The 16,464-nt window shown below is 45.8% G+C and overlaps 1 pseudogene; it reads right to left on the bottom strand.

Annotated features, from left to right (window-relative positions):
* Nucleotides 1-5,632: 5,632 nt before the first annotated feature.
* LOC108522303 (uncharacterized) overlaps nucleotides 5,633-16,464 on the bottom strand; it is a 29,412-nt pseudogene continuing 18,580 nt past the window's right edge.

Here is a 16,464-nt window from a genome sequence, read left to right as displayed (position 1 = left end):
CCTTCCCTTCCCTTCCCTTCCCTTCCCTTCCCTTCCCTTCCCTTCCCACAGCCACTGTGGAAAATATTTTGGCAGTTTCTTATAAAACCAAACGTACACTTGCCATGTGACTCAGGAATTGTACGCTTTGGCGTTTACCCCAAAGAAGAAAAATGTTTTCTCCCTATTTAAGGAAAAGTCCATTTAGTATCTTTGAAGAACGTTCCTTTGTTTTTTGTTTTTTGTTTTTTGTTTTCGGAATCTCACTCTGGCGCCCAGGCTGGAGTGCAGTGGTGCGATCTCACTCACTACAACCTTTGCCTCCAGGGTTTCAGTGATTCTCCCATCTCAACTTCCCAAGTAGCTGGGACTACAGGCATGCTCCACCATGACTGGCTAAATTTTTTATTTTTTATTATACTTTAAATTTTTTAATTTTTTATTATATTTTAAGTTATGGGATACATGTTCAGAATGGGCAAGTTTGTTACAAAGGTTTACATGTGCCATGATGGTTTGCTGCACCCATCAACCTGTCATCTACATTTCTCCTAATGCTGTTCCTCCTTTAGCTCCCCAACATCCAGACAGGCCTGGTGTGTGATGTTCCCCTCTCCATGCCCATGTGTTCTCATTGTTCAACTCCCGCTTATGAGTGAGAACATGTGGTGTTTGGTTTTCTGTTCCTGTGTTAGTTTGCTGAGAATGATGGCTTCCAGCTTCATCCATGTCCCTGCAAAGGACACGAACTCATCCTTTTTTATGGCTGCATAGTATTCTATGGTGTACATGAGCCATATTGTCTCTATCCAGTCTATCATTCTTGGGCATTTGGGTTGGTTCCAAGTCTTTGCTATTGTGAATAGTGCTGCAATAAACATACTTGTGCATGTGTCTTTAAAGTAGAATGTGTCTTTATAATCCTTTAGGTACATACTCAGTAATGGGATTACTGGGTCAAATGGTATTCCTGGATCTAGATCCTTGAGGAATCACCACACTGTCTTACACAATGGTTGAACTAATTTACACTCCCACCGACAGTGTAAAAGTGTTCCTATTTCTCCGCATGCTCTCCAGTATCTGTTGTTTCCTGACTTTTTAATGATTGCCATTTTAACTGGCGTGAGATGGTGTCTCATTGTGGTTTTGATTTGCATGTATCTAATCACCAGTGATGATGAGCTTTTTTCATATGTTTGTTGGCCACATAAATGTCTTCTTTTGAGAAGTGTCTGTTCATATCCTTCACCCACTTTTTGATGACGTTGTTTGTTTTTTTCTTGTAAATTTGTTTAAGTTCCTTGTAGATTCTGGATATTAGCCCTTTGTCAGATTGCAAAAATTTTTCTCCCATTCTGTAGGTTGTCTATTCACTCTGGTGATAGTTTCTTTTGCTGTGCAGAAGCTCTTTAGTTTAATTAGATCCCATTGGTCAATTTTGGCTTTTGTTGCCATTGCTTTTGGTGTTTTAGTCATGAAGTCTTTGCCCATGCCTATGTCCTTAATGGTATTGCCTAGGTTTTCTTCTAGAGTTTTTATGGTTTTAAGTCTTAAGTTTAAGTCTTTAATCCATCTTGAGTTAACTTTTGTATAAGGTGTAAGGAAAGGGTCCAGTTTCTGTTTTCTGCATAGGGCTAGCCAGTTTTCCCAACACCATTTCTTAAATAGGGAATCCTTTCCCCACTGCTTGTTTTTGTCAGATTTGTCAAAAATCAGATGGTTGTAAATGTGTGGTGTTATTTCTGAGGCCTCTGTTCTGTTCCATTTGTCCATATGTCTGTTTTGGTACCAGTACCATGCTGTTTTGGTTACTGTAGCCTTGTAGTATAGTTTAAATTCAGGTAGCATGATGCCTCCAGCTTTGTTCTTTTTGTTTAGGATTGTCTTGGCTATATGGCCTCTTTTTTGGTTCCATATGAAATTTGTTAATCATAGATTTTTCTAATTCTGTGAAGAAAGTCAATGATAGCTTGATGGGGATATCATTGAATCTATAAATTACTTTGGGTACTATGGTCATTTTCACGATATTGATTCTTCCTATTCATAAGCATGGAATGTTTTTCCATCTGTTTGTGTCCTCTCTTATTTCCTTGAGCAGCAGTTTGTAGTTCTCCTTGAAGAGGTCCTTCACATCCCTTGTAAGTTGTATTCCTAGGTATTTTATTCTCTTTGTAGCTGTAGTGAATGGGAGTTCACTCATGATTTGGCTCTCTGTTTGTCTGTTATTGGTGCATAGGAATGTTTGTGATTTTGGTACCCTGATTTTGTATGCAGAGACTTTGCTGAAGTTGCTTATCAGCTTAAGAAGTTTCTGGGCTGAGATGATGGGGTTTTCTAAATATACAATCATATCATCTGCAAACAGAGACACTCTTCCTCTCCTCCTAATTGAATACCCTTTATTTCTTTCTCTTGCCTGATTGCTCTGGCCAGAACTTCCAATACTATGTTGAATAGGAGTGTTGAGAGAGGGCATTCTTTTCTTGTGCCAGTTTTCAGAGGGAATGCTTCCAGGTTTTGCCCATTCAGTATGATATTGGCTGCGGGTTTGTCATAAATAGCTCTTATTATTTTGAGATATGTCCCACCAATACCTAGATTACTGAGAGTTTTTAGCATGAAGAGATATTGAATTTTATCGAAGGCCTTTTCTGCATCTATTGAGATAATCATGTGGTTTTTGTCATTGGTTCTCTTTATGTGATGGCTTACATTTATTGATTTGTGTATGTTGAACTAGCCTTGCATCCCGGGAATTAAGCTGACCTGATCCTGGTGGATAAGCTTTTTGATGTGCTGCTGGATTTGGTTTGCCAGTAGTTTATTGAGGATTTTTGCATCGATGTTCATCAGGGATATTGGCCTGAAATTTTCATTTTTGTTGTGTCTCTGCCAGGTTTTGTTATCAGGATGTTGCTGGCCTCATAAAATGAGTTAGGGAGGAGTCCCTCTTTTTCTATTGTTTGGAATAGTTTCAGAAGGAATGATACCAGCTCCTCTTTGTACCTTTAGTAGAATTCGGCTGTGAATCCATCTGGTCCTGGGCTTTTTTTGGTTAGTAGACTATTAATTACTGCCTCAATTTCAGAACTTGTTATTCAGAATTTCAGAAGGAATTCGACTTCTTCCTGATTTAGTCTTGGGAGGGTGTATGTGTCCAGGAATTTATCTATTTCTTCTAGATTTTGTCGCCTTATGAAACGTCTTTATGACAGTGGGTAACGATGTGAGTGTCTAGGGGGTCTCCCTGTGAAACGTCTTGAAACCCAGGGCCCTGGTGGTGTAAGCACCCCTCCCCCACCAAGCTCGAGCATCCCAGCTCGACTTCAGACTGCTGTACTGGCAGCGAGAATTTCAAGCCAGTGGATCTTAGCTTGCTGGGCTCCATGGGGGTGGGATCTGCTGAGCTAGACCACTTGGCTCCCTGGCTTCAGCCCCCTTTCCAGTGAAGTGAACTGTTCTGTCTCACTTGCATTCCAGATGCCACTGGGGTATGAAAAACAGCTCCTGCAGCTAACTCGGTCTCTGCCCAAATGGTCGCCCAGTTTTGTGCTTGAAACCCAGGGCCCTGGTGGTGTAAGCACCCGAGGGAATCTTCTGGTCTGCGGGTTGTGAAGACTGTGGGAATGGGGTAGTATCTGGGCTGGAGTACACCGTTTCTCAAGACGCAATCCCTGACAGCTTCCCTTGGCTAGGGGAGGGAGTTCTCTGACTCCTTGAGCCTCCCAGATGAGGCAACACCCCACCATGCTTCAGCTCACCCTCTGTTGGCAGCACCCACTGTCTAACCAGTCCCAATGAGATAAGCTGGATACCTCAGTTGGAAATGCAGAAATCCCTGGCCTTCTGCGTTGATCTCTTTGGGAGCTGCAGACCAGAGCTCTTCCTACTTGGCCATCTTGCCTGCAAATAAAATTTTTTTTATTGTTAGTAGAGACAGGTTTTCACCATATTGGCCAGGCTGGTCTTGAACTCCTGACCTCAGGTGATCTACCCGTCTCAACCTCTCAAAGTGCTGGGATTACAGGTGTGGGCCACTGCACCTCTCCAAATGTTCCTTTTTGATGAGACTTGAGCATTGAGGGAAAATTGTTTTTCTGCTTTTGCCAGACAAGTAAACAAAACTACCACTACCAAAACCAAAACCAAAACCAAACAAAAATGTGAGACTGAGGGAAGCGCAAATGGGCCATTGAGGAAGTTGGGGTAGAAAACAGAATCTTTTTGTGTCCTGAATGGAATGTTGTAGGTCTGTCAAGCCAGATCATGTTAGATCATCACCTCTTAGATTCCATGCTTCTGGTCAACCTACCCTGTGAGCTAACATGCCCTAACCCAACTTCTGTAACTCTACAGCAGATGCAAGAAGAAAATTAGCTTTTACGGAATACAGGAAATATTGACGAGTATCCCCAGACTTAAAGCACACATGAAACTAAATGAAGATGAGATTCCCAGCTCTGCTCTCCCCCTCCCCAACCCCTTTAGCATCACCATTGTCAAGGCCAGGTGCTGACCAGGTATGATTTCCTCCAGCTGTTCTTCCCTTTTGTTCCCCATGACCTATCTAACCAGAGAAATAAAGCTGACATAGCCACAGCCTTCCAGTACAGAGGGAGAGCATTCCAGCCCCTTTCATGTCTTCTTCCCATATGCCTAGTTCATGGACCTCATGAATGAAGAAAGCGCTTGAGGCCCTACGTCCTGGGAAGTTAACATTTTTCTCAGGACCCAAGATGAGATTTCAGTGATCAGCAAATAACCAAGAGGAAATCAGGTTTGCAGTTGCTGGCCTTAACAGGAAGATTTAAACAGGACATCCAAATGCCAATTCCGTCTGCCAACTGTTCCCTGTATCATCATCCCCTTTCCATGATGGCCAACGACCTTGCATGGAAATCCTTCTTAAGTCGGAGGAAAAAGCTATAACCAGACCAAGTCCTCAAGCTATACCTGAGTCCTCCAATAGTCTGACCGAATGTTTCTTTGCAGGTCTTCAGCTCTGCGGGAATTCAGAAGAAAGGTGACCCCTCCAGTCAGAGCAGAGAAAGCTTCCCCTAATGAGCCACTCCTGGCTGTGACTCCCACTGCAACAGGTAAAGAGCTACACTTTCTCTTCCTCTGCCTCCAGTTCGCCTGCTTTCCCACATCACTCCTGCTTTTCAGCTATGTCCTCTGCCTCCTGAATTCCCCTCTACCTGAGTCCTACTCTTCCTGGGCCCCAGCCCTGTTAAAGCTCTTCACATGCCTTTCTCCCAGCCTCCATATTTTCACATCTCACTCTCCATTCAAATACTTTTGCTACCCAAACTCCCGTCCAAATTTTTCCTGACTTAAAAAAAATCTTTCAATAGTTCTCTTTTCTTCAGTTTAATCTTCACTCAAACTTCCTGCCAGTCTAGTCCCCTTTAAATCTGCCAGTTCTCAACGTCCCCAGTCGCTTAGACCCATTTATTTCCTCCTTTGCCCCAACCGATGGTCTGCTTACTCCTTTTTTGCTCCAACATTCTCCAAAACTTTCTGAAGCACGGATATCATTCCTTGGTCATCCCCAAATCTCCTGTCACGGTTTTGTTCCCAAGCATCTTCTCACTCCTTCACGCCACATCACCCCAGTCCTTTAGACTCCTGCGCACTCTATTTCCCCGTCTCCCTCTCACACCCACTTTCTTCCCTTGCTCCCACCACAGCAGTGCCCATCTGCTCCTCCCCGCTCACTCAGGTCTCCTGCTGAGGACGCCCTTGCCGAGCGCGCAGGGGATTTGTACTGAAGAAGGACTCCGGAAGCTGCGCAGCAACTCGGTAGACCCTCCTTCTCCTTGAATGTAGCGGCCCCAAGTGTCCCGGGAGCTGGTGGGGCGATTGGGCTGTGTGAGCCCGGCAGACGGGAGGCTGGGCTGCGCCAGGAGCTGTCCGTGGTGCTGAAGCGGCATCTGCTCGGGCGCGGGGTGTGGCGCGGCGGCTGAGCGCTGTCCCTGGTCCTGGAGGTTCCTGGCCCCCAGTGGTAATGGCGAGAGCAGTGGCCCAGAAGGCCAGTACCGGCAACGACGATGGCGGACACAAGGGTGGGCTTGCAGCAGCTGCTGGTGCTCCCAGAGGCTGCGGTTCTCAGCGCTCAGCTCGTCCAGCCGCCGCTCCTGCTGGTCGATGCGCTGGCGCTGGACGTGGACGAGGCTCTGCTGGTTCTGCACGATGGATGGCCCAGAGCCCTGAGGTAGAGCACGGCGCGCACCGGGTTCTCCAGCAGGCTCTCGATGCCACCCACCGCCGCCTGCGCCCTGCCTGCCCCTGGGCTGGCAGCTGAGAGCGCGAGGGCGCGGGAACCCAGCAGCCCAGCGGTCCTCTCCCAAGGGCCCAGCCTCCCTCCCGCCACCAGCGCGGCGACACCGCCACCCCGATCGTCACACACTCACCACGGGTGAGGCCGCGGCCCAGAGCACCCCTTTCCTGTCTCTTGGCGTTCAGAGGAGGTTCTGGTTTCCGGTGGGCAGAGAGGAGAGGGAGGAGGCCAGCAAGAGGGAGCCTGTGCCGGGGCGTGGGAGGGAAGCAAGATAACGCAGGCGACCAGAGAAGGGCGGTGAACCTGACTGACAAGACGGGAAAGTGGGCGAAGGGGAAGTGGTGATACTGGGAAGGTGCGGTGGGACCGGTAGAAGAGAAGCAGAAAAGAAAGGAAGAGAAGGGGAGAAGCTGGCAGAGAAGAAGAAGAAAAGGGGAATGTGGGGGCAAAGAAAGAGAGAAATGAGCTGGAGGAGAGGAAGGCGTGGGGCCCTGAAGGGGCGCAAATTCTTTTCCCAGGTCCTGGCCTTCCAGAGGCTGGAATCCATCTAGAGACCTGATGAGGAGAGCCCACACTCGCCTCTTGCTCGCAGCCATCTATTCTGCTGGGGAATTCCCCGAAACACAATGATTCTGGGGCTCTAAGGGACCTTAAAGAGCATCTGGTCCTACTCCTTCCTTCAGCCATGTTTCATGATGAAACTTGGGGTGGGAATGCTGTTCATGCTGGGTTTTCTCTGGGAGTGAGACCTCAGGACAGTTTTGGCTGTTTCTACTAAGAACACAAACTAAATAAACCAGGCCCTCTGTAGCAAGGGCTAATTCTTCCAGAAACTTCTGAATAGATCATTCTATTTGACAAACATTAATGAACTACAGGAAGAAGTGACTCTTAAAGTGAGAAGAGTTTTCCAGAAAGGAAGGGCAGCATGAGCAAAAGCTCAGAGATACTAATCAGCATCAACGAAATCATTCATTCCTATAATAATTTTATGTAAAGTACCTGCCAGGTGCATATATACAAAGTAATGTACTAGGATCTCCACCAGGCATAGATAAGAAATTATTGTTTAGGTATATACCCAAAGGATTATAAATCATGCTGCTATAAAGACACATGCACACGTATGTTCATTGCAGCACTATTCACAATAGCAAAGACTTGGAACCAACCCAAACGCCCATCAATGATAGACTGGATTAAGAAAATGTGGCGCATATACACGATAGAATACTATGCAGCCAAAAAAAAGGATGAGTTCGTGTCCTTTGTAGGGATATGGATGAAGCTGGAAACCATCATTCTCAGCAAACTATCGCAAGGACAAAAAAAAACCAAACACTGCATGTTCTCATTCACAGATGGGAATTGAACAATGAGAACACTTGGACACAGGAAGGGAAACATCACAAACTTTTTGTATTTTGAGTAGAGATGGGGTTTCGCCATGTTGGCCAGGCTGGTCTCGATCTCCTGACCTCAAGTGATACACCTGCCTTGGACTCCCAAAGTGCTGGGATTACAGGTGTGAGCTACCACGCCCAGCCTTGGCTGTGATTATTAATGGACAAGTCTTTGTGAGAACATGTTTCATATGTTTTATCAAGACTAAAATTATAGAAATGAAATTGCCAGATTACCTAAAAATATGTATTTAACTGAATAAGAAACTGCCAAACTGTTTTCCAAAGTGATGGTACTTTTTTTTCTCCAGACAGGGTCTTGCTCTGTCACCCAAGCTGGAATGCAGTGGCATGATCTCGGCTCACTGCAACCTCCACCTCCTGGGTTCAAGTGATTCTCCTGCCCCAGCCTTCCAAGTAGCAGGGATTACAGGTGCCTGCCGCCAAGCCCAGCTAATTTTTGTATTTTTAGTAGAGATGGGGTTTCACCATGTTGGCCAGCCTCATCTCGAACTCCTGACCTCAGGTTATCCGCCTGGCTCCCAAAGTGCTGGAATTTCAGGAGTGAGCTACCGCGCCTGGCCTATGGTACTATTTTTAATTCTTGCCGGCAGCATATGACAGGTTGAGGTATTTCACGTTCTTGCTAACATTTGGTATTTTCATCCCTTTTTTATTTAATCCATTTGAGTGGGTGAGTAGTTGCATATCAATATGGTTTTAATAAGTGTTTTCCTGGTGACTAACGCTATTGAGTATCTTCACATGTGTTTTATTATTTGTGTATCTCTTTTGCCCACTGTTTCTATTGAATTGTCTGCCTTCTTATTTTTGAGTTGTAAGATGTGTTAGGACATTCTCACACTGCTCTAAAGAAATACCTGAGATTGGGCAATTAATAAACAAAAGGGGTTTAATTGGCTCAAGGTTCTGCAGCCTGTACAGGAAGCATGATGCCAGCATCTGCTTACCTTCTGAAAAGGCCTCACAGAACTTTTATTCATGGTGGAGGGCAAAGCGGGAGCAGGCACATCAAATGGCAAAAGCAGGAGCAAGAGAGAGTGAGGGGGGAGGTGCCACACACATTTCAACAACCAGATCTCACAGGACCTCATCACCATCCTGAGGACAGCACCAAGCCACGAGGGAGCCACCCCCAAGACCAAAGCACCTTCTATCAGGCCCCACCTCCAACCCTGGGGATTACAATTCAAATGAAAGTTGGGCGGGGCCAAATATTTAAACTATATCATAAGACTTCCTTCTGAAAAGCAGTCTTTGTCAGATGTATGTATGGCGAATATTTCCTCCCAGCCTGTAGTTTTGCTTTTCATTGTCTTAATATCTATGGAAGAGCAAAGATTTTATTTTGATGGAAAATATACTGACTTTTCTTCTATGGTTCATGCTTTTGTGTCCTACCAAAATTCTTTGTCTATTCAGGGTTACAAGCATGCTCTCTTTTGGTGTTTTTTTGTTTTGTCTTGTTTTGTTTTTTGTTTTTTGTTTTTTGTTTTGTTTTGTTGTTTTGTTGTGTGTGTGTGTGTGTGTGTGTTTTTTTGCTGGAAGTTTTATAGTTTTTGCTTTCAAGTTTAGGTCTATGATCCATTCCAGGTTAATTTTTGTGTTCAGTGTGAAGAGTTCAGGTTCATTTCTTTCTTAAGTGCTTGACAGAATGAAGCCATGTCTGCCCAGAGGTCTCTTTGTGGGAAGATTTTTAAACTACACATTCAGGTTTTTTTAATAGGTACAGGACTATTCAGGTATTCTATTTCTTTGTCCATCCATTTTGGTATTTGCATCTCTAGTAGGCAGAATGGCCTCCCAAGGAGGCCCGTATCTTCGTCCCCTGAATCTGTAAATGTGTTACTGTACATGACAAAAGGGACTTTAAAAATGTTATTAAAGTAAGGGTCTGTAGATCAGAAGTTCATCCTGGATTATATGGGTAGATCCAATGTAATCACAAGTCTTTGTAAGAGGGAGACAGGGCCCTATTCAACAAATGGTACTGGGATCATTGGCAAGCCACACGTAGGAGAATGAAACTGGATCCTCATCTCTCAGCTTACACAAAAATCCACTCAAGATGGATCAAGGACTTAAATCTAAGACCTGAAAAAATAAAAATTCTAGAAGATAACACTGGAAAAACCCGCTAGACATTGGCTTAGGCAAAGATTTCATGACCAAGAACCCAAAAGCAAATGCAACAAAAATAAAGATAAATGGTTGAGACTTACTCAAATTATAGAACTTTTGCACGGCAAAAGGAACCATTAGCAGAGTAAAAAGACAACCCAGAGTGGGAGAAAATCTTCACCATCTGTATATCCAACGAAGGACTGATATGCAGAATCTACAAGGAACTCAAACAAATTAGCAAGAAAAAAGCAAACAATCCCATCAAAAAGTGAGCTAAGGACATGAATAGATAATTCTCAAAAGAAGATACACAAATGGCCAACAAACATGAGAACAAGCACAACATCACTAACGATCAGGGAAAAATCAAAACCACATGGTAAGCCGGGCGCCGGTGGCTCAGAGCCTGTAATCCCGCAGCACTTTGGGAGGCCGAGACGAGGCGGATCATGAGGTCAGGAGGAGCGAGACATCCTGGCTAATACGGTGAAAACCCCTCTCTACGGAAAAAAATACAAAAAACTAGCCGGGGATGAGGCAGCTGGCGCCTGTATCCAGCTACTCGGAGAGGGGGCTGAGACAGGAGAATGGCGTGAACCCGGGAGGCGGAGCTTGCAGTGAGCGGAGATCCGGCCACTGCACTCCAGCCCTGGTGCAGCAGCAAGACTGCCGTCGCCAAAAAAAAAAAAAAAAAAAAAAAAAAAAAAAAAAAAAAAAACCACAATGCTGATAATCACCTACTCCTACAAAGAATGGACATTATCAAAAAAATCAAAAAGTAATAGAATTTGGTATGGATGCACGTGAAAAGGGAAGATTTCTAGCTACTGGTGGGAAGGTAATACTAGTACAACATGATGGAAAGCCCGTGTGGAGATCCTGTAAAGAACTAAAAAGTAAGAAGACTGCCATTTGATCCAGCAGTCCCACTAATGGAGATACACCCAGAGGAAAAAAAGCATACATGAAAGAAGATACTTGCACACGCATGTTTAATGGGCAGCACAATTCCACAATGTAAAAAATGTGGAGGCATGCCCTAATATCGCCCATCAATCAATGAGTGGACTAAAAAAACTGGAGTATATGGTTTTTAAAAACTTTTGGCAGAAAATCTCAGTTAAGAGAGCGAACCCAATATATAAAAAGACATGAGGAAAAAAGATTTAAACAGACCACATAAAACCAAAGAAAGCTATGTACTGATCACGAAAATGCAATATAAAAAAGATGTTACAAAACAGCGAATATGAAGTATATTATAGTAAATGGCGAGAACATTCCACCAAGCCTAACTGGATAAGTAGACCGACTGAATCACTTTTACTTTCTAAGTTGAAGTAAACTGAATGGAAAACCAAGCATCATATGTTCTCACTCATAAGTGGGAGCTAAGTTAGGAGGATGCCAAAGGCATAAGAAGATATAAACATGGAATGGTAAAGATTGAAAACAAGACGTAGACAATAGCGAGATTACGACTTTAGGAGGAGAGAAAGATATGTGGGAAGGGCGCGCAGAGGGCGAGCTTGAGATGGAGGGAGGAAGACTACACAATGGTAGAATAGTTCCCCACAAGTGTTGGAGAAAACAGTTCTTGCAGTTGTTTAGAATAGCGTTAACATATACCTGAGGCTATAAGTGTCATCAACATCTAAGCACCCAAATCCTATCCGCGGTGTAGTTACCAAGAGAAAACATGACCATGATGATAGTCATTATCGACAAGTAACAAAATACGGCTACAATGCTCCGGGGCCATGGTCCAATCCAGAACCTAGTAGATTTATTTAAAAGGTTCAAAAAAGTAAAAAAAAAACAAGATAACTAAGCCATAGGGCTAGAGCCGGGACAATGACCAGAAGAAGCCAGAGGTTTGGAGTGATTGTGATTGCGGCTGCGAGCCAGAAAGCCAAGGAATATGCTGGCAGCCGGAGGAGGCTGGGAAAGATGGAGACCAGATCCTCCCCTGGAGCCTGCCAGAAGAGCACAGTGCTGTTCAGATACCTCGATTTCAGCCAGAGAAGCCCAGTTTAGACTCCTGGCTTCTGAAAACTGTAAGGTACTAAATGTGTGTAGTTTTGGTCAAACAACGATTGTTTGGTAATTTATTACAGCTGCAAATGAAAACTAACACAGTGTCCTTTCAAGAAATGTATCATTTCATAGACTGCCATTGTCAAACTTGTGGCAGGAAGCAGTTCCCTAACACTTTCCAATTAACCTTGTAATGGCTATAGGCTGTGTCGTGATGTCCTCTTTTTTCATTCTTGATATTGGTAATCTGTAGATAAGATAGATTAGACTAGATAGTAGATAGATATAGATTTTTTTTTTTTTTTTTTTTTTTTTTTTTTTTGAGATGGAATTTTGCTCTTGTTGCCCAGGCTGGAGAGCAATGGCACCATCTTGGCTCACCGCAACCTCCGCCTCTTTGGTTCAAGCAATTCTCCTGCCTGAGTTTCCCGAGTAGCTGGGATTACAGGCATGCGCCACCACACCTGGCTAATTTTGTATTTTTAGTAGAGACAGGGTTTCTCTATGTTGGTCAGGCTGGTCTCAAACTCCCAACCTCAGGTGATCCACCCACCTCGGGCTCCCAGAGTGCTGGGATTACAGGTGTGAGCCACTGCACCCAGTCAGTAATTTGTATATTTTTAAAAATCCGTGTGGCTAAAGATTTATCCCTCTTTATGATACTTTCAAAGAACCACTTTTGGTATCATTTTCTCTTTGTGCATTTTCTATTTCATTGATTTCTACTCTTAACTGCTTCCTTTCTTCTACTTAGTTTTGTTTCCATTTGCTTCTCTTTTACTAGCTTCCTAAGGTGGAAGCTTAGACTATTAATTTTAGACTTTTCTTCTTTATTAATTTAAGCACTAAGAGCTGTAAAGTTCCTACCAGGCACTGCTTTAGCTGTAGCTCACAAGTTTTGTTTTCATTTTCATTCACTGCAAAATATTTTGTAATTTCCTTTGTTATTTAAAAGTGGGCACAAAAGGTGGACTTTGGTGCTTGTGCCTCAGTTGACCTTGTTAAGAAGAGTGACTGAGACATGTCTCAATCAATTCCAGGTTTAATTAGCCAAATTTGAGGACGTGCTGAGCCCCCACACCCCTTTCTCCCCTCTGGCCTCATGAAGCCTCTGCTTAAGGAGGGCTCCATGTCCTTCTTTAGCATCTCAGGGTCAATTAATTCCCTGCCTCTAAGGGCATTTTCTTTTTTTGAGACGGAGTCTCGCTCTGTCGCCCGGGCTGGAGTGCAGTGGCCGGATCTCAGCTCACTGCAAGCTCCGCCTCCCGGGTTCACGTCATTCTCCTGCCTCAGCCTCCCGAGTAGCTGGGATTACAGGCACCCGCCACCTCGCCCGGCTAGTTTTTTTTTGTATTTTTTAGTAGAGACGGGGTTTCACCGTGTTAGCCAGGATAGTCTCGATCTGCTGACCTCGTGATCCGCCCGTCTCGGCCTCCCAAAGTGCTGGGATTACAGGCTTGAGCCACCGCGCCCGGCCTCTAAGGGCATTTTCATATGAAGCTTTGTTCTCTGTGACATAAGGGGAGAGGGATGTTTAGAGGAGCTGGGGGAGGAGACCCCAGGGGATTTCCTTGTCCCACAGATACATCTCTCCACATAGCAAAATACATGCAAAGCACATTTGCACACTGGCACAGTGCCCAGCACACAGTCAGTGCTCATGAAATGTCGGTTCCTTCTGCCCACTGCAGTTGGTACAGGCAACACAAGGAGCCAAGCTTCAGCTTGGTGAAGGAAAGCATAGACCACGTTCCAGCTCCCGGGCCTTGTCCTCTGTGTTGCAGCTAAAGGCTAAGGGCAGCTCTAGTGCCAGTATTGTTTGCGCTGAGGATGGACCAGCATGTCCTGTGCCCTGTGGCCCCCAGAAGTGCTGTTGCCTGCCTGCTGCTGCCCTGCATCTCCAGCCCCTCCCCACGTGCCTCACCAAAGCCACTCCACCTCCCTCCCCTCCCAATTCTCCTGGAGCTCCCGCCTCTCATCTTTCCTTCCCACTGTGGGGCGGGTGGCAATCTGTAGGCCTCCCCGAGAGAGAACTGCCCCTACCCTGCCTGAGATGCTCAGAGCCAGGGCACTGACTAGTGGTCAGCTCTGAAAGGATGAACTGGGATCTTTTCCCAATGCTGATGCCCTCTGGGGTCTGAGGACAAAGATGGAGGGAGGCACTGAGATGAGCTCAGACAGGAAAAGGAAGAGCTCGTGGTCCAGAGCTAAAGAAGACACAACCCAGTGAGCAGAAGACCCTGCCCCAGCAGGGAAATCCATGCCCTGGTGTGGGAGGGTCTGGAGCTCAGGAGGGATTCAGGCTCAGCAGGGACTCAGGCTCACTGCCCTCTGCTCAGGAGAGCAAACCCCTCCAGGTGAGGCTTCCTCTCTGTGTCTTTACTCCAGGGATCCAGTGTCAGAATCAAGGGCACCATTGCAGTGGGATGCCAGGGACACCTCAGCTATGGCCAAACAAATGCCAAAGGCCCAGCTATCATAACTGTGGGTTGGTGGGGAGCAGCCTCTTCACGGGCCCACCCTTTATGGACTCGGGACCCTCCGTCAAAGCTGGCTCTTTCCACCCTAAGAGCACCGTCTCATCTGTTGCTTTATTTGTGACTCACAACAAGCGTCTGAGTCAGGCAGGGCACATATCACTCCAATTTCATAGAAAGGGAAACTGAGGCATGTGTTGGGCTAAGTGACTTGGACCAGGTGGTAAGTGAATTAGGGTCAGGCCTCAGATCTCCTTGGATTACACCAGATGACCTCTCACATGGAACCCTCACCCTAATCTTAACACTTCAATGGCTCCATGGCTTCAATGGCTATCACAAGAGTATGAGCCCACAGCAATTGCATGCATGTTCATGTGTGTGTGCACTGTGTGTGTGCGTATGTGCTTGTGTGTGCATGTGTTTGTGTGTGTACGGATATGTGCATGTGTGATGCTTTACTTGCTGAGGGAAGGGGAGAAGGACTGGCAGGTCTTGATATTTTTCTCTATCTTGAACATTGTAGGTGCCACTCCCAGGAGAGCCAGGCAGCCATGGTGGGTCAGGAGGAGACGTCTCAGGACGAGACCTGTGAAGTGAAGATGAATGATGACACGGAGACCTGCAGTGAGCTCAGCCTGCTCTACACACAGAGATGTGAGCTCTGCTGCCCTCTGCTAAGGCTGACCAAAATGTGGGAACATGTCTGGGGAGGAGGAGGCAGGTCACTGAGATCGCTCCTCTGGGAGTAATTTGCGAGAGGAGAGGAGATCACCTAGAAAACACCTGCACAGCCTCTGTCATCGTCTTAGAGGAATGGGAGCCCCCCACACACACACACAAATGCCCTTTTCAGTATGGCCTTTCCTGACCAGGAAAACCTTTAAACATAGTTTCTTAAACTTTTGAGGCTATAACCAACAGACGGAAGTGTATTTTCTGGTGAGACTCAGTGCACACATACATATATTGACAATCACATAAGTGTTTCAAGACATGGCTTATAATAAAGCTGCCCAGAAGAGGGCACTGGTGGCAAAGCCAGGCCTGAGACTTTTTTGTCCTTGCTGGAATTTTTGGAGGATTTTAGCTGCAGATGTAGATCCATTAAAAGGTGGTGATATCCATTAAAAGGTGGTGATATCCATTTGGTCAGCTATGACTGACTCTTAAAAGAATAGTGCAGCGTAGCATAGCACAGTGAAAACTATCAGCGTGCATCACATGTCACAAAGGTAAGTGCTGTGCGTGAAACACTTGCTAAATTGCCAAAACTGTGAGTATCTAGAGGGTCTCCTTATGAAACGTCTTTATGACTGTAGGTAAAGATATGAGTATTAGCCAGGCGCGGTGGCTCAAGCCTGTAATCCCAGCACTTTGGGAGGCCGAGACGGGCAAACCATGAGGTCAGGAGATCGAAACCATCCTGGCTAACACAGTGAAACCCCATCTCTACTAAAAAATACAAAAAACTAGCCAGGCGAGGTGGCGGGCGCCTGTAGTCCCAGCTACTCAGGAGGCTGAGGCAGGAGAATGGCGTGAACCCGGGAGGCGGAGCTTGCAGTGAGCTGAGATCCGGCCACTGCACTCCAGCCTGGGTGACAGAGCGAGACTCCGTCTCAAAAAAAAAGAAAAAAAGATGTGAGTATCTAGGGAGTCTCCCTGTGAAACATCTTTATGACTGTGGGTAAAGATGTGAGTATCTAGGGGGTCTCCTTGTGAAATGTCTTTATGACTGTGGGTGGAATTCACAGAAGTTTGAGACATACTGTTTCCGAAGCCTTCCTGAAAGAACTTTAGAGTGAAGAAGGACTAGCCTTTTAGGTTTTTTTAAGAAAGGAAAGTGTAGGCTGGGCACGGTGGCTCAAGCCTGTAATCCCAGCACTTTGGGAGGCCGAGATGGGCGGATCACGAGGTCAGGAGATCGAGACCATCCTGGCTAACCCGGTGAAACCCCGTCTCTACTAAAAATACAAAAAACTAGCCGGGCGAGGTGGCGGGCGCCTGTAGTCCCAGCTACTCCGGAGGCTGAGGCAGGAGAATGGTGTGAACCCGGGAGGCGGAGCTTGCAGTGAGCTGAGAACCGGCCACTGCACTCCCGCCCGGGTGACAGAGCAAGACTCCGTCTCAAAAAAAA

The sequence above is a fragment of the Rhinopithecus bieti genome, unplaced genomic scaffold (genome assembly GCF_001698545.2).
Source record: "Rhinopithecus bieti isolate Rb0 unplaced genomic scaffold, ASM169854v2 scaffold_2654, whole genome shotgun sequence".
In the NCBI taxonomy this organism is placed as follows: Eukaryota; Metazoa; Chordata; class Mammalia; order Primates; family Cercopithecidae; genus Rhinopithecus; species Rhinopithecus bieti.
Note: the sequence above shows the minus strand (reverse complement) of the source record. Positions and strands in the feature narration are given on the sequence as shown.